We start from the raw sequence: 19723 nt of genomic DNA on the forward strand, positions 1-19723 counted from the left end.
CTGCACAACAGTATAAAAATCAGTTAATTGTGAGAAAAAAATATATCCAGTTACAGAGGCAATCTATTATAGTGAAATATAACTACACAAATCGATATGATGAAGTATTATTTTTACAAACCAAGAGATGAGATAAAATTCCATGTGAAAATAAGTTTCTTTAAAGAATAGGGGGAAAAAATAACATTTTACATTCTCAACTTTAATACAATACAATATTGTGTTTATTGTTCACTTTTACTGTAACTAAATGAAAGGCAAATTCAAATAGTTAATGCATTTTATAAATGTTAAATATTTTCAGCAATAAAATGCTTCTATAAAATACATTCATGGGTATGTTACATTTACATTATCCAGGTACTGATATATTGATACCATAGATGTAGTTAAGGTGGACATTTACTATAGTGACACTGTAATAAAAGGTTTAATGAAACAAAATGCAAGACATTTTCAAGTCCATCTAAATGAAGAGGTAACAAACTCACAGAATAATGTCCAGAATGTCAATGTGTCATTTCTGTAATACTCTATATCAGCACCAAACAGAATTAAATAAATATTGATTGTTCTCAGAGGGTTTTCCTGAACACTCTCACTAACTTCAATTGTTCGGACAAACAGCTGCTATACACACATGCAGAAATACATATTTGACTATAGTCGCAGCATTACTAGAACTTTTACCAAAACTCCGGATGAGCACTGGTGCTTCTTTGGTAAAGGCAAGAATATGGAAAAAGATAAATTACTATTTTCAATATTGGTTCTGCACGTTTCAAGGAGATCATAAGGAGGAGTCCACGTGAAGACTTTTAAAAACTGTGACAGAGTGAAGGGTGCACCTCCCTGGACACACCCTAAGCATGACCAAACAACAACACCCAAAGACAGATATGAAGTGGACACCACCAGGAGAATGCAGGGGAAGACATGGAAACGAAGGCCTGAAGAATGTTGGTGTCCCATGGGAAGATGTGGAGAATGTGGTCACAGATTGGATACGTTGGAGGACACTTGTTACCCAATGTGCCCAGCACAGCACTTGATGATGATGTTGTGAGTTCATACATAACCGTAGGATTTCCTTCTGTAAAGAGTGTTGCACAATTAAATGTTAAATGCATTTATGTAATAAGTTCACTGATGTGTGGGCATTTCCATGATTAAAAGTATAGCAAGCTATATTCATATTTTAAAAAATAAATAATAAAAATAAATAAATAACATGTTTCACATGCAAGCAGGACATTATCAGCAGTGTAAATGATCATGACAAAATAATTGAATATCTGATGTCATGTGACAGGTCAAATGATAATTTCCACTCTTGCAAACAGAGGTAGTTATGAGGTGCGGAGAGACATCATGTATCATTGGAACATTTTGGGCCCAATCTGTAATCATTTTAAAGAATTCAATGGAATTAATATAAACTTTTATGTGTGGGACGTCCAACTGTCCAAGAAGGGGCACAACTGATTTACAAATAAGGTGATAAATATGTACAGGATTTGACTTTAATTTTAATTTACTGTGAGACTATTTAACAAATGCTTGATAAAATGTTTGATAAAGGGTTAAAAGCAACACATACATACCATTGCAATTATTTGCCTTTGCAGCTTTCTGTCTCCTTCATCCATTTCCAAAAGGCCCTTTTTGTCTTTTCAGCTAAAACAAGAGAAAAGAAAATATCATTATTTATAATATATAGGTTTATATATAAATATATATAGGAAAGAAGTTCTTATTGACCTTAAAGTTTTTGGATTTAACACTATTAGGCATTAAAAGCATGATAAGTGTTGTGGTTACTCTGTATTTACAACAAAAATCACATTAAAACGACCAATACTGTGGTAAAAAGCATGGTAAGTGTTGTTTTTTTACCGTGCTTCTACAACAAATACCATTTTGAAACTACACTTGTACTACTTTGAACCTGATATGAATATGTTATATATATTGTGCAATATATTGCACGTCACGTGACAGTGAGTGTTTAATCACCCTAGTTTAGTATTTAATATAGAAAGCAATGAAAAGCAAAACCTCAGCGGAGGTGACAGATATAATGCAGTGACTAAACATGAGGGAGCTAACGTTAATCTGATTAATATCTGCAAACAGAAAAGACATTATATCAAACATTAGAACAGCGTATTTACGACTACTTACCAACATCCAGCACACGCGAACTGATGCCAAATATCGCGATGTGTTCTGAAGGAGACTTCTTCAGCGTGAGAACGGTCAGGAGTGAGAACGGGTTGACATTCACTGAGTGAATATTATGAAAATAGAATATATATTTCTCGCTAAAAATGTAATCAAACCTTATTTTTATGCAGAAACTAACTCAAAATATTGTTCATAGCAACCAAAACGTAGCAGTTTCACATTATTCTGGCGAGATCAGATAAATCTTTGCAACAACGCGCAAGCGAGTGATTATGTACATTCACTGAATGAATATTATGAAAATAAATAATATATATTTTTTGCTTAAAATGTAATCAAACCTTATTTTGATGCAGAAAATAAAATATTGTTCATAGCAACCAAAACGTAGCAGTTTCACATTATTCTGGCGAGATCAGAAAAATCTTTGCAACAACGCGCAAGCGAGTGATTATGTACATTCACTGAGTGAATATTATGAAAATAGAATATATATTTCTCGCTAAAAATGTAATCAAAGCTTATTTTTATGCAGAAACTAACTCAAAATATTGTTTTTTTCACTAAAAAGTAGAGAAATGTCCGCCATGTTTTTTGTTCTCACGGCCGGGCTCTCTAAAGTCACGTGACTTGGACGCAAAACAATAGGCAAAAAAAAAAAATGTAACAGTCATACAATTTAAGGGCCATTGTTGTAACCCCTCTACGTTTTGCACTTTGGACCAACGTAGTCAGGATACGTTTTCATATGAGACTGGGTTGCCAGAACAAACACACCATTTGTATTTGGGCCACATTTACACTTTGCGTGCACATCCTGTTTCCATTTGGTGTTTTTCTAGGGGGTGATAGTCTTAATTGGCTCAAATTCAAATGAGAATGTCTATGTTTCGACTACCAAGAAATGATCCATGTTGTTGAGTGAGTTCCTGAAGAGAGTTAGCCAGAGGGTGTCTGTGTTTTGGAACAAGATGTTTACGCCACAACCCATTATGGGATTTTATTGCTGTCTTTCCCACAAACCACCAAACTTCATCACACTAGCCTTTCTTCATGGGATCTTTTTCTTTTATTGCCTCTCTTTCATAGCTCAGGTGACTTAATGGAGTTTTACATTTTGTTCAAGTATGATAATTTTAGCAGAAAATACATATGAGCTTTATATTGAAATTTTATAATGTGAATGGTAAAGATTTTGTCATAATTTGAGACTTTTTTAAATTTCCTTTACTACAGTTTAAAAGTTTGGGGTCAGTAAGATGTTTTTAAGTTTTTGATAGAAGTCTCTTATGCTCCCCAATGCTGCATGTATTTGATCAAAAATACAGTAAACTGGAAATATAGTGAAATATTATTACAATTTAAAATCGCTGTTTTCAATTGTAATATATTGTAAAATGTCATTTATACCTGTGATCTTTCAACATCATTACTCCAGTCTTCAGTGTCACATGATCCTTCAGAAATATATATATATATATATATATATATATATATATATATATATATATATATATATATATATATATATATATATATATATATATATATATATATATATATATATACAGCTATGGAAAAAATTAAGAGACCACTTAACATTGATTTCTGAACTTGGAGTGGTCTCTTAATTTTTTCCATAGCTGTATATATATGGCTTATGACTTTAGTTTTAGGAAACTAGAGAAAAGTAGCAGGAGACTGAAGTAGGGAGTCTCAATTTGTACTCAGTTTAATGCCATTGCTGTCAAAAAGTATAATTTAAGACATTAACAAGTGATTTTCTTTCCTATAGGTATATGTGGGAGAAGTTTGAAAACCTTATTGAATTCAGACAGTAGTATATATCATCATTTTATGGCTAGTAAACTTGTCATTTTACAAGAAATCTTGAAAATAACAGCAAAAGTCGCCTCCTACCAAGGTCACCAGAAAGTTCTCCAAATACAACAAACTTTATGCTTCATTAGAGCATTTAAACTAACATGTAGTTACACTTTGCTTAGTCTAGACATTAAATAATTCAGGTTTGTTTATGGCCAACACCTCCAGACTGTGTTGACGTGATAGCCACTGTTTCTTTGTATTACAAAGGACGTGACCTTTTAATATTCACATGCCTCAGAGAATAACCAATTCAGTTGTTCCTGCTGTAAGCACGGGTTGAAACAAAGGCAAGCAGCGTAAACTGAAACACTGAGACCTTCTGGCATCCTGCGTAGCTGATTCACACCCTGCAGAATCATTTAACTCAGGGTGGGAGTTGCAAAAAGGCAGCATGGGAGTTCCCTGGGATGGCTGTTTTTTATACACCCCCTCTGTGAAACTTCGTTTCAGTGACCCGATCAGCCTGAGAGCACATGGCTGCTCATTAAAAGCAGGAGGAAAAATGCTTTTCAAATTTACACCATGCAATAACCTAGAAACAACTAATGCAATGCACAGTGAAAAAAAACAACAACAACAAAAAAACATTTTCATAAACATATTGTTTTATGAGATTTTTCAAGCATGTACATAACATCAAGAGCATTTTTATAATGGGCAATGCTTTCTTATATCAAAGAAACACATAGTAATAGTGAGTCATGTTTATTTGTTATTCTTTTTTTTTTTTTTTTCCTTCTTTCTTTTCCCAGCACGTTTTGCCTAATAATCCTCCAGTGCAGTTCAGGCTGACTCACATGGCACAAGCACATGCTACACTTCCTGCTTTTGTGCCCCATCTAGTGGATCAAACAGGTGAGACACAACTGTGATTGGTCCATTATCTCTGTGTTCCTTGCATACAAATGTGGGCACATTGTAGAACATATTTTATAATATATTTCATTGTAAATTGCGCTGCATATGTATTAGAATATATTTATTTTGGTCTGATTGTATTCTACATACATTATTTTACATTTTACATATTGTATATTATATAATATATTTAAGTGGACAAAAGACTCTAAACTGTGTATTTAATTGTATTTTTTATTGCACTTTCATTATTGTATATTTTTTAAAATAATTTTATATTAGTTAATACAGTGTGATCTAACATGAACATTTAGCTAATGTTAACAAAGGTTAATAAATGCTCACTGTTAGTTCATGTTAGCTAAAGTTAAAAAATGAGAACTTATTGTACAGTTTTACTAATATCTTTTCCCCAGTTCTGCTTCATAATGATGTTTCTGCACAAATTAAGTTGTATTGTTCAGATGTTGCTCTTTCATGATTCAGATGTCATAACGTCTTCTTTCATAACGAGTTTTTTCATTTGTTCAAGTTTGAAATTTTTAGCAGATAAACAGAAAATAAATAAGATTGTTGACATACACAGCAGTATATTTTAGTTCAGTCATGACAACTCTCGGAGTGGATTAATTTCAACCAGCATTTATTGGCATGGGGCATGAAGTATACATGGCTTGATTTTGGCGTACGAGATCTGCTATGCTGCTGCTGCTGAGCAAATACAATAATTTATTCAGCTTAGTCAAATATAACAAACAAAGCAAAGGGCACTACAAGAATGGTAGAACCTCCGTAGCAGATCTCTACAGGTGGTACTGGGGAGGAGGAGGAGGAGGAATAACAGAGCTTTCACATAGCGCAGCGTGTCGATCGCAGGCTAGGTTACATTATATATATATATATATATATATATATATATATAAATGGTTGCGTGGATTTGGAAATACTTTTGATTGGCTGCCAAGGCGTAGAAAGAACCAATCTGTGTTCAGTTCGAGTTTCATGCCTGAAATTATAGTTTTGAGAATATGTTTGAGATCACGAATATGAGCCCATTCGTGATCTCAAACATATTCTCAAAACTATCATTTTCAACATCTTCAAAATCAATATTTTGATCGCTGATAGCTTCAGATCCTCCATCTCAAAACTATCATTTGCTGAATGTACTGCGAAATGAGCTCTGATGAGGACAGTGATGATGGCATAAAACATATGCTCAAAATGAACCCTTCCAACCTCCAAAAGGTAACAAAATATGTTTTATTTTATTCTTCTCTAATGGTTTTTCTAATATTAGGGGAGTTGGTCCCACTTTATATTAAGTGGCCTTAACTACTATGTACTTACATTTAAATTAATCATTTGATACAATGCACTTATTGTGTACATACATGTTTTTACATTGTACTTATATTTTTAAAAAATCCTGCACGTAATTACATCTGTAATTAATTTCTGTAATTACATTTATAATTACACTGTTGACCCATCCCTTACACCTTACCCCTTATCCCCTACCCTTAAACCTACCCATACCAGCAAAGCTTTCCCTAACCTTACCCGTATTCCATCTCTATAGCAGCAAACGTGTTTTGCAATTCAATATGAACCCAATAAGTACATTGTACTTATTTTTTGATGTAAGTTCATAGTAGATAAGGCCACTTAATATACAGTGGGACCGGGGAGTTTTATATTATAGCGACAGGTGGAGATCTATCCAAGTTAGATATAGATCCAGGTCGCTAAAGACCTGAATATGTAAGAATGATTGGCGAAACATTCATACATTTAAGGGTTAAGTAAATTATTATTTACAATTACTTTTATTTTGATATTCTTTTGTCTTGTATTCCCTGTGTTCATTTCCTGTTTAGTTCCTATTTCCTTGGTTGCCACAATTATTAATTGTTTTATTGATTAGTGTCTCGCCTGTTCCTCATCATCTTGTGTATTTATACCCTCAGTTATCTTCTGTTCTTTGTCTTATGTTAATGTTTTGTCCTGGTGTTTCTTGTGTTTCTTAAATGTGATTTCATCATTCATCTGCATCAAGCCGGTATATGACAGTACCCCTGTGTAGCCACTAGTGCTGCTTTGTAATTGTATAAACACCACTAACAAATTTTTTATTTCCGTTTTCTTGGAAAGTTAATTTCTCAATTCATAATACCACTGTAGCACTGATCTCAGAATAAAGCAATAGTATATCACTTGCAAATTTAGAAACATATCATCAGACTGTTTGTGCAGCAGGGCACATTGGGGGTCAGCTGGAGATCATGGACGAGGACACAAGCATCAGTGCAGGAAACACCTCAGGAGCAGCTGGGATCCAACATCCCAGTGGAGCTTTATGACTCAAATAAGCTGAATACCATATGCTGGTGCACCATATTTAAAACTCACTGACTTTCACTTCCCAGAGCTTGGTAATTTTTGTCAAGGTCAAAATATAAGGCTCTGGGAGTCTGACATTTTAAGCTTTGGAGGTATTTGAGTTTAATGTGGAAAATATGTTCTCTTACCTCTGAGGAATTGCATTTGGGAATTTTCAGGCCTTTTGGGAATATTTAGGTAAGTCTTTCGGTGGGCGTAATGTGTATGCAATTCAGAATTTTCCGTATATTAACTAGGTTAATTAAACTCATCCACCATATTCTGTCTGGTACTTCAAGAGAATGCACATCCCGGCGTTCCAAGTGGAATCCACGGACATTATGTAGTTTTTGGCATGGCGTTACCTCAAGCAGCAATGAATATTTCTCGCTGCAGCCTGCGGATCTCAAAATAACTAAGCGCCAATAAAAATATTGTGACATATTTAATTTCAAGTATCTCACCCTATGGTGAACTCCCAGAACTGTGAAGGATGGAACATCGAGCTCTGCTTTAGATCGCAGCATCAGTCTCCTTTAAAACTGAGAAAATACGTTTTGTTCTGTTTTCCCTATATTTTTGCTTTCTCATGTAACAGTTAAGGGGGGAAAAAGACCTCAAAATATGAGAATGAACTATGCTGACACCACATCCAGCATTTCATTATGCAGTTATTCCCCTCAGAGCAGGCCTACCGTCTGTTAATTGGCTGCTCCATTTCAGTCTTGCTCGAGCACACCATTCGCCTCACATAAGACCAGACTGACTAGATTAAGACATTGCTCCTTAAGAACCATGAGAAATGTGGAATCGCAGTGGAGAAGAGAGTGTGAGTACAAACAGACATGGTAGAGGGAGAAAAGAGAACTTAGGAGAGCAAACGATGATTTGAAGGTTATGGAGTTCAACCAGGAGTTTATGCTCTCTAATTAAGTCAGCTGGGACTGTGAAGCCGAACACATCATTCACTTTTCTGGGTCAAATAGAATGGCTAAGAAGTGCTTCATACAAGGCATCCAAAGCAAATTCTAAATGTTTCATATTTGTTTGACACCAAATGTGGCAATTCAAAATACACCTTTAGAGCAAACTTTGATGTATTTTTTCACACCATGTTTAATGAGTTTAAAACTTACTCCACTACATGCTGTGCTCTGATTCATGACTTATATGCCAACAGTACCAAGAGTACAAATTACAGTGGCAGAAAACTTTGAGACAAGAAACAAATGCTTAACACAAGAATATAAACACAGAAGTTAATGCTTGGCCAATGAATTTCAACCATTGCATTGTCGTGGCAGATTGAAGACAGTTTGTGCTAATTACACTTGCTTCATAAAGTGGAATGCAGTGGTGTAATGAAATCATGCTTTTGCATCCTGTTTCGAACTTAAGATTGAGTGAGTTAGGCAAAAGTGCCAAGCTACTGAAAAGAACATTACCATTGTCTTATATGGTGAATGAACAACACTTCACTGTTTAGCGACATTCAACTCATTCACTACTGCAATGAACTGCATTTGAAACATACCAGACTTGTTTTTTTGTTTGTTTTTCTTTGGAGATGGTCATTCCAAATATGTTGTGAAAGAATCCAGTTAAACTGATGCGGTCAGTTGTTATTCGTCTTTGACGTTTAAATATGAATATATATTTATTAAAATATATACAGTTGCAATCAAAGTTATTCAACCCCCTTGACCTGCAAGACACTTTGCTGCCGAGAACAAAATTTTATGAAAATAATTCAACAAAGGCATTAGTAACCTATTTTACAAAGTCTATTAATACACATTTGAGTGATTCTGAGAATGTAAAGTTGATGAAAAATGAAAACAATCAAATTGGTTCTAAACATTTGTCAGGTTCATAGTTTTGTTCAGTGTGTTTTGATTTAGTTTTGTTCTGTCTCCCTGTCATGATTTGATCTATTTTCCTAGTTTGTTCCCTCAGCTACTGATTCCGTTCACCTGTTCTGTTAATTATCTCATTAGTTCTCCTTGTTATTTAAGCCTGTGTTCATTGTTCGGTTTTGTCAATTGTTGGTTGTGTTTACTCTTGCATTTCCTGAGTTGGATTATTGAATTAAAGACTGTTTCCTCTAGGTCTTTGTCTTTGTGTGCTGAAAACTACTACTAAGCATGACAACATTCATGTACAAAATTATTCAACCCCCGAAAGTCAAATTTTGTTCAGAATCTTTTATTCTTTATAATGCTGAGAAGCTTCTGTCACCTCTCTACTGCAATATTGGCCTACAATCTACAACTGACCCCTGAACCAAATAATGATATTGTGCTTTTTCTTCAACACCCTCAGAGGTTTTTTGGCAACAAATTTTAAACTTATGAATAAGGCTGCCAGTTGTGTCTCTATAGAAACTTTTAGTGTTTTGGATTTTTTTTTTTTTTTCTCTGTATATACATATAGCCATTGTTCTCTATTGGCCATATTTGCTACTATGAATGTATGCTAAATAATGTAACAGCACAAGCTAAATTAGTTTTGTTATAAAGTTTCTAAAAGGATTAAAAACAAATAATAGGCTATAATCATTTACATGACCAAGTGTTCATTTATTATCTTTAAAATATCATATCAGAAAGGGGCATATCTGTACTTGTAACTAAGTTTTGGAGTTCAGTTACACAAATTCTTGTTTTCTTTACAAATGGTTTTGTTGGTCCGAAACACAAAGATCAAGACTGTATTAATTAAAATGTTTATTGTATTAAATTACTTCAATTAATTAATTGATTATTGTATTAACTGTTTTAAATAATTCATTATTACAAATGAATTTATCTTCCAATTTTAAACGCCAATATCATATTTTGTAATAACTGTCTGATAAATGTGAACACAATGTAAAAGTGAACACAAAAATCACATGGACATAAATTGAGATGTTCACTTATTTATCCGACAGCTATTACAAAATATGATGTTGGAGTTTAAATATCCAAAGGGTTAACTATGTAAAAAAGCTAGATTTTAACCAAAATTATTAAAGTAAATAATGGAAGATTGGGGCAAGTTGTCACACAAGTAATAAATGTAAAAAGACCTTTGATGGTTGCACTTTATTTTACAGTGCGTGCACTTACATGTGTACTTACCTAAGAAAGTAGTGGGTAATGTAAGCTACTTGGGTTAAGGTTATGTTGGGTTGAAAATGGACAAACCCAGCGATTGGGTTGTTTTAACCCAGCGGTTGGGTTAAATGTTTGCCCAACCTGCTGGGTAGTTTTATTTAAACCAACTATTGTTAAAAAATTGCTATATGGCTAGCTTAAAATGAACCCAAGATAGTTGGGAAATTAAAAACCAGATGCAATTAGAGGCAACAATAATAGACAAAAGGTGAATGTTTATTAATAAGCTTTAATATTTTATTAATATAAATGTAATAGTTTAATAGTTTATTAATATAAAAATATTAATAAGCAATTTAATAAATGTTTATTGTTTAATAATTATTCATTGAACATTAATAAATGTTCATCTCCAACATACTTTGGGTTAATTTTAATTAAGCAATACAGTAATTTTTAAACAATAGTTGAGTTAAATAAAACTACCCAGCAGGTTGGGCAAACATTTAACCCCATCGCTGGGTTAAAACAACCCAATTGCTGGGTTTGTCCATATTCAGCCCAACTTGGGTTGTTTTTAACCCAGCATTTTTCAGAGTGTACCCAGTTATTGTACTTACTATAATAAGTACATAGTATGTAAAGCATGTGGTTTGTAAAGCACATAGTATGTAATGTTACTCCTTTGATAATGTGTGAGGCAACTGTCAACAACTCCACCGCTGCTGTACCAGTAGGGGGCAGCATTCTTTATTGCATTACACAGCTGAGGCCTCCAGAGACAGAAGACAGACAGATATGTTGCGTGTGCATGTGTTGGGGCTCTTCTTGCAGGAGACTAAGCTCTTTTAGGGGGCACTATCATGTTTGTTTATAGCAGTGAGATGGAGGTGTAATTAAATGGGTAAGCTACACCATGCTTCCATTAGTATTGATCCACTGCTGTACGGTTACACCTAAAAAGTACCCCCTTGTGAGCAGGGGAAGGGAGTTTTATGTTTCCTCCAATCTGCAGCTTTTTTTATATTTAATGGATACATTTTGGCCTATGGATATAATTGTAGCTGAGAGACCACCCTGAAGAGAGGCTGTTAGAACGGCAGGCTGGCAGCTCTGATGCCACAACTGCTCAACACTGAAGAGTCACATGGTCGCTTACCATTAAAAGAGAATGTGTGCGATTTGAAAGATAACATCAGCTATTGTAATGACCATCAGCGTGTAATCTGGGAAAGGACACCTTTGTAAAGCAATAATCATAGATTTGTGTTCCAACGGAAAAATCTGACAGCAAGTTGCAGGTCAAAAACACTATTAGTATCGCTCATCTTCTACAAATAGCACTAATATAATCATAATGGAGCTAGATGCAGTATAAAAATAGCCTTTTTAAACCCTTTATGGGTTTATGCGGATATTAAAATTGCCATGGCTTTTACGGTTTACTTTTCTAGGCTGAGAATTATTTTTGAGAATGTGGTAAACATTACTAATATTAATCATAATAATAAACAATATGTATATACAGTCCCTGTAAAAACATTAAGAAACATTACATTTTTTTTTATGTTTTTCTGAAAGAAGCTCACCAAGGCTGCATTTAACTAATCAAAAATAACAGTAAAAACAGTAATATTGTGAAATATTATTACAATTTAAAAAAAATATTTGTTTCTATTATTAATACTGTAACGTAGGCAGGACTCAGGTAGGGATCCAAATGCAAAGCTTTATTAAATGTTGAGCGTGGTCGTACAGGCATGGTCAAACGGGGCAAACAGGAACATCAGAGACAGGCAGGAACGTAGTCAGATAACAGGCAGTAGTCAAAAGGCAGGCAGCGATCAATCACAGAACAATAGAACCAGACGGGGATCAGTAACGGGAACCGGAACAGACAGAGAGACAGGAGAAACGCTTGGAAGTGTAACACAAGTGAAAACAAGACCTAGCAGTGAGGTGGTGTGTGTATGAGTCTTTTATAGTCCGTGTAATGAGCTGCAGCTGGGTGTGGTGATAAGTGATTAGTGTGAAGTGTGTGCAGGTGAGTGGCAGAGAGGATGATGGGAGATGTAGTCCGGGAACTGACAGGAACAGACGGTGATCATGACATAACGCCCCCCTCCGGGAAGGCGCGTCCTCGCGGCGTAAAAGGAACAGCTAGTGAGGGGGGGTTGGTGCATTGGAGACCTGCATGCAGACAGAAACGGGGTCCCCAATGCAGGTCCAGGAGCCTCGGGCAGCCACGGCAGGTCAGGTGGCTCGGGCGGCCACGGCGGGTCAGGTGCCACGGGCGGCCACAGCGGGTCAGGAGTCACGGGCGGCCACGGCGGGTCAGGTGGCTCGGGCGGCCACGGCAGGTCAGGTGTGTCAGGAAGCCACGGCGGGTCAGGTGGCTTGAGCAGCCACAGCAGGTCAGGTGGTTCAGGCAGCCGCGGCAGGTCAGGAGCCTCGGGCAGCCACGGCAGGTCAGGTGGCTCAGGCAGCCATGGCAGGTCAGGTGGCTTGGGCAGCCACGGCGAGACAGAGTCCGTGAATGACCACGGTGGGTCAGAATCCATTAATGGCCATAGTGGGCTACAGTCCATGGGTGGCCATAACAGTACAAAGGCCGATGACGGCAGTGACCAGGCAAGGTCCCCACCCACAAGCTCCCCACCCTCAGGTATCCTGCCCCCCCCCCCAAAAAGTTCTTGGGGATTTCAGCGGGGTCCGTAGCGGGCTCGTGGGCAAGGAGTTTGGGTGGCGCCGGCAGCAGGGCAGACGTATCAGGGTGAGCGGCCAGCTCGGTGACGGCCTCCGTGGCCGTATCAAGGAGAGCAGGCAGCTCGGTAACGGCCTCCGTGGCCGTATCAAGGAGAGCAGGCAGCTCGGTAACGGCCTCCGTGGCCGTATCAAGGAGAGCAGACAGCTCCGAGACGGTAGCGGGCTCGGGCTGCTCCGGGACGGCAGCGGGCTGCTCCGGGACGGCAGCGGGCTTGGGCTGCTCCGGAACGGCAGCGGGCTCGGGCTGCTCCGGGACGGCAGCGGGCTCGGGCTGCTCCGGGACGGCAATAGAGCTTGAGTTCCTCAACGCACGTAGGACAGCCAAGACATAAAAAGTGAGCACAGCCCTCTGGGCCAAGACAGGACAGACCAGGAGAGCAGGCTGTGCTGGAGCGGATTCACTGGTTGGAGCGGACTCAATGGCTGGAACAACCCCTGCATCCTTGAGCACCGCAGGGGCGGCCATCTTGCCCGTGGGCACTGGCAAAGCAGCCATTTCGTCCATCGCGTCCAGGGTGCTTAAGTCCACTGCAATCGGCGTACAAGAGTCCATAGCAACCGGCGAGCTTGAGAGCGTTGAAACCGGCGAGCTTGAGAGCGTTGAAACCGGCGAGCTTGAGAGCGTTGAAACCGGCGAGCTTGAGAGCGTAGAAAAAGGCGAGCTTGAGAGCGTTGAAACCGGAGAGCTTGAGAGCGTTGAAACCGGAGAGCTTGAGAGCGTTGAAACCGGCAGGTTTGAGAGCGAAGCGGCAGACTGGCTTGAGAGCGAAGCGGCCGGCTGGGTTGAGAGCGAAGCGGCCGGCTGGGTTGAGAGCGAAGCGGCCGGCTGGCTTGAGAGCGAAGCGGCCGGCTGGCTTGAGAGCGAAGCGGCCGGCTGGGTTGAGAGCGAAGCGGCCGGCGGGCTTGAGTGCGAAGCGATCGGCGGGCTTGAGTGCGAAGCGGCCGGCGGGTTTGAGAGCGAAGTGGCTGGCGGAGACTTGGGGATGCCAGCTGCTCGGACTGAAATCAACGGTGGATCGGTCACACTGGAACGCAACCCTCTCCGCTCCCGGACTGATCTAGAGACCTGACGTGACTCTGGGCAATCAGCGGCGACGTGACTTTGCTCTGGGCGATCAGCGAAGGCGTGACGTTGCTCTGGGCGATCAGCGAAGGCGTGACGTTGCTCTGGGCGATCAGTGGAGGCGTGACGTGGCTCTAGAAGATCAACGGAGAGGTGACTTGGTTCTGGAAGATCAACGGAGACGTGACGTTGCTCTGGAAGATCAGCGGAGACGTGACGTTGCTCTGGAAGATCAGCGGAGACTTGACTTGGTGTTGTTGTGGTAGCCGCCATTACATGAAGAGACGAGGTTTCACGTTCCTCCGCGACACCCACAGTAAAACGTGAACCAACGGTAAGCAGGGCAAAGTCCAAGAATTCCATAAACGTCCCTCGGGGACCATTAGCGATTAAATACCCCTTAAGAGGTTCGTTAAGTCCATGGGCAAAAAAGTCAATCAGGGCACAGTCCGGTAAATCAGAAAAATGAGAAATGTCCAAGAATATCTGAATATGTGCCTCCAGGGTGCAGTTACCTTGACGAAGGCCTACAAGGCGCATTGCAGGATCCATGCTGGGACTAGGACGCCCAACAAAGCTGCTGGATCTTGATGTGGCTAGGTCTTCTGTAACGTAGGCGGGACTCAGGTAGGGATCCAAATGCAAAGCTTTATTAAATGTTGAGCGTGGTCGTACAGGCATGGTCAAACGGGGCAAACAGGAACATCAGAGACAGGCAGGAACGTAGTCAGATAACAGGCAGTAGTCAAAAGGCAGGCAGCGATCAATCACAGAACAATAGAACCAGACGGGGATCAGTAACGGGAACCGGAACAGACAGAGAGACAGGAGAAACGCTTGGAAGTGTAACACAAGTGAAAACAAGACCTAGCAGTGAGGTGGTGTGTGTATGAGTCTTTTATAGTCCGTGTAATGAGCTGCAGCTGGGTGTGGTGATAAGTGATTAGTGTGAAGTGTGTGCAGGTGAGTGGCAGAGAGGATGATGGGAGATGTAGTCCGGGAACTGACAGGAACAGACGGTGATCATGACAAATACATTGTAAAATGTAATTTATTCTGTGACCAAAGCTGAATTTTCAGCATCATTATTCCATTCTTCAGTGTCACATGATCCTTCAGAAATCAGACAGCAGCAGCTCTACTGTATTAGGCTGCTGCCCCTTTAAGACCTAATGCATGGCCACGAATCCTGAAAAGCATCCGATTTCTTTCCCAACTGATGATGAAAACAGTTTTTACTGCTTAACATTTTTGTGGAAACAATAATACCATTCAAACATTTGGGGTAAGGAAAAAAAAAAAAAAGTAGAGATAGAGATTTTTTTTTTTATTTACAAGATGTAATATAAGTCTAAGGTGTCCCCTGAATGTGTCTGTGAAGTTGCAGCTCAAAATACCCCATAGATTGTTTTTAATAATTTTTTTTTAAATTTTGAGGCATAATTAGAAATGCGCCAATTCAGGCTGCGGCCCCTTTCATTGCTCGCGCTCTCAGCCCCCTACTGAGCTCTCGACTCTATCATTGCATAAACAAAGTTCACACAGCTAATATAACCCTCAAAATGGATCTTTATATCTATCTAATTATATTTGTGTATGACTAACCACAGCACACACCAGAGAAAAAATAGAGAAACAACTCTTCAGTGAGCTTAATTATAGTAACGCAAATTTTTTTTTTTGCCAGTAATGGTAACGCCGTTGTAATGGGAGAAAAAGTAATTTGTTTGATTACTCGTTATTGAAAAAAGTAACGGCGTTTATTTATAACGCCATTATTCCCATCACTGCTTACTATAGGGCTACAGGATTAGGGTTTGTTTTAGGGTAAATACATATATTAAATTGTTATTACTAGAGTAAGTAGATGTAACGTGTAACACTATATATATATATATATATATATATATATATAACAGAAAAAAATATAAAGGCAGCTATTTACATCTAGGGTGAATTCAGGGTGATTGGGATGCTTTTTGCCATAGAGATGAATTGAAAAAAAAAAAAAAAATGTCCTTAATTCACCCTACTAAAATAAGCAATAGCTTATTTCAAATCCTTATATATATATATATATATATATATATATATATATATATATATATATATATATATATATATATATATATATATATATATAAAATATGGAAAAAATTAAGAGACCACTCCAAGTTCAGAAATCAATGTTAAGGGGTCTCTTAATTTTTTCCATAGCTGTATACATATATGTGTGATCTGATGTTGCATTTTATTTAAACATTTACTCAAGTCTAAAACCTTCCTAAACTTTAACATTATTCTTTTTCTGCTTTACATGCAATGCTATTTTCTTTTTGGTCTGTGATTCTCTTGCAAAACTTTGGTGTTCTCAGAGGAGTGACTTTTTTTTTTTTTTTTTTGCGAGCTAACGCAAAGTTTGCTAGTGAACACAAAAGCATTAAAGTATAATTTTTCACCCCATCTCACTTTTTTTTTTACCATCATCATATCCCTTTAGGGTATCCCTGACAACATTACAAAGTTAAACTTTATGTACATGTGGAGCTACAGGAGTGGAGATGTGATCTGTCTCCTGTCAGCTAAAACATTTTGGGTAGATTTGTTTTTTGTTTTTTTTTCTACCATTGTATGTTGACAACTGTAGAACAACTGGGATTTGTGTTTCCAGGCAGCCTGTTCATTGTTCCTTCTGAGCTCAACATATGTCATATTGGTTGTAGTGCTGTTTATGACCTGTAAACATGTCTCGGATCTTCAAATTAAGTATTTGGAATTGGCAATTTGAAATTTAAAGTGGACAAAGGTTTGCTACATTTTAATTGGATCTTGGTGGACTAACACAAACAAACTGCCCAACGCCATCAGATAAAAATGCTAGGACAACAGCCAGATACCTATTAGAGGGCAAGAAGAAGACCTCTGGTACCAAGCCTGGGAAGGACATGACTTCTCATTGGTCCACATGCAGTTTCTGCCATTCACCCATCTAGAGACTAATTCCTAATGTTGGACTGTGACTGCCTCAGGACCTCAGCAGCAGTGGGTGAAACAAAGATCCAAATCCATTCATAACTGTTTGGAAACCTTGAAACTGATGTAATCTACACACATCCATTTCATACTTATTCACGTAAATAAGTATTCTCAGTGACAGCTACATGTAATGCAACATCTTACACAACTTCAGCTGTTAATGTACAAATGAATGAATGCATGACAATCTTTTCCCATCATGTTTGGTCTCTATTTGTTCAGAATCTTAGAATATTGCCAAAGGTATTCTGGTGATGGTTTGCAAAGTGAGAAATGCATTGGTAAACTTTAAAGACACTTTAAAGACTTTCAATTTTGTGCTTATGCAATAGGGGAAAGAAGGGTGGGCGACACGGTGTGTGTCCCCTCTGATTGCAGCAGCCAAATGTAGCACTCAAATGGAAGTGCCAAATTGCAATCTCCTCCTAATCGGAAATGGAAAAATGTATCTTTTCAACAGAAACTCCTTGTTTTGAGTTCCAGCCTGTGAAGCTGATACACTAACAGATACAACACCGTTCTGAGTTTGTCCTGTAAGGGGATTGACATTAACAGATACAACACATTCTTGTTCTGAGTCTCTCCTCGAGAGCGAGACAGACAGATCAGTAAGTTCTGGGTCTCAACACTGTAAGGAGTGAGACATTAACAGATATACCAAGTTTTGAGTCTGTTCTGTAATGGGAGAGACACTAACAGATACAACACCGTTCTGAGCCTCTGGTTCGTCCAGAGAGACAACAACAGATCCCATGATCTGAGTCTACAGCTTGTGAGGCAGCAACAGATACAACCAAGTTCTGAGCCTCCAGCCTGTGAGGAAAGAGACATTAATAAACACTACATTCAGAGTTTTCGTCCAGTGAGACAATAACAACTACAGAGAGACAAATGCGGATTGACCAAGTTCTGAGTGTCTGGCCCAGAGGGGCAGAAGACTCATAGACATTTGCAACAAAAGCTCAGGAGAGAAAACCTTCACTTCAAGGTACCTTTATCTGCATGTTTCTGCACCTACGCCAGGGCTTCATCTGCGTGTTCCAGATTTTAGGACCTTTTGGTGCTCCAGGAGATCAGAGTCCCACAGAGCTTTGTGTTCAAGGCTGTTGAAATAAATTCTGGCTCCTTTCCCCACTGCATCATTACCCAGCACAACCAGTGGACTATGTCACCATCATCGAACTCAACCAAGTATATCAGATTGCAAAGGCTTAGTTTCATTTTACTGCACAGTTATGTTTTCTGGAGGTGTACGGGATTTTTATTTATTTATTTTTTAATGACATTGCAGAGGTTTATTTTTATCAAGTGTACAGTTTCATTTTTTGCATCTTGAAATAAATATTTCCATGTATCATTCTGTGTTGTGTTTGTTTCCTTTTCATGTTTAGAAAATAACTTAGCCTTTAAATCTCCTTTGTAATACTTTACGACAAAATCGTCTCATCTATAATAATAACTGACACCTACTAAATGTTTTATAACTACCTGAATTAATCATGAATTACTGTATGAATGTGTTAATAAAACATTTATTAACACAGAGTAACTATTAATTTGTCTAAATAACAAGATGTATAAATGTATATTTAAATTGTTTATTAATCATTTACTTACACTATCTAAATGATCTTATGAACCACTGACAACTCATAAATAACTGGTTTGTAAATAATTTAATACTTAATTCAAAAATAATATTGATCATTAATAAAGTATAAAAATAAAATTATTAAACACATTATTGATATGCTTATAAATCCAGAATAAAACATTTACAGCTGTATTTATGAACTACAGAGCCCCTAAAGGGACATTGTGGTGAAAAACAAATGGGATGGGAGGAACCTTTTTTTCCAAAGCTTTTGCATTCTCTAGCAAAGTTATGTGTTCTCTCGCAAAACTTTTGCGTTCTCTTGATAAACCTGTTATGAGATCTGACAAACACTTCCTGTTTCATTTCTAAAAGTCTGTTTAAGTTCCATACGTTTACAATGGAATGCTTCATATTTTGAACCTGGACTTTAATATAAAGAAATGCTTTTAAATATAGATGCTCTCCCACAATTCTGAAGCATTAGACAACTAAACAAAATAACATGTAGGCCTAATTTACTTGAGGTTCAGTCAAAATGTTCTATTTAATGTTATAAATTAGTATTTTTTTATAAATATCTAAAATTTGATAAATGCATATAGGCCTAAGCATATATATATTATATATATATATATATATATATATATATATATATATATATATATGGAATGAAAGTCAGAATATATGATTCTATGATAATATATGATATATATGATAATATGATAATATATATGATAATTTATGATTCCCCAACTACAGGTGTAATAATGTAAAAGATACAATCTTTATTTGAAGCGCAACATTAATTTCAATAACTACTCATTTTGAGTCAGTGTTTAGACTATATCA

General features: G+C 37.7%; 1 long non-coding RNA gene across 1 annotated transcript; it reads right to left on the minus strand.

Moving 5' to 3' along the window:
- LOC137027528 (uncharacterized) lies at positions 1-2606 on the minus strand. Its single transcript, XR_010896047.1, has 3 exons — positions 2185-2606; positions 1605-1677; positions 1-1093 (listed from the first exon to the last, which is right to left on the minus strand). It is a non-coding gene; the product is annotated as an uncharacterized lncRNA (long non-coding RNA).
- Positions 2607-19723: the final 17117 nt, after the last annotated feature.

The sequence above is a fragment of the Chanodichthys erythropterus genome, chromosome 10 (assembly GCF_024489055.1).
Source record: "Chanodichthys erythropterus isolate Z2021 chromosome 10, ASM2448905v1, whole genome shotgun sequence".
Lineage (NCBI taxonomy): Eukaryota > Metazoa > Chordata > Actinopteri > Cypriniformes > Xenocyprididae > Chanodichthys > Chanodichthys erythropterus.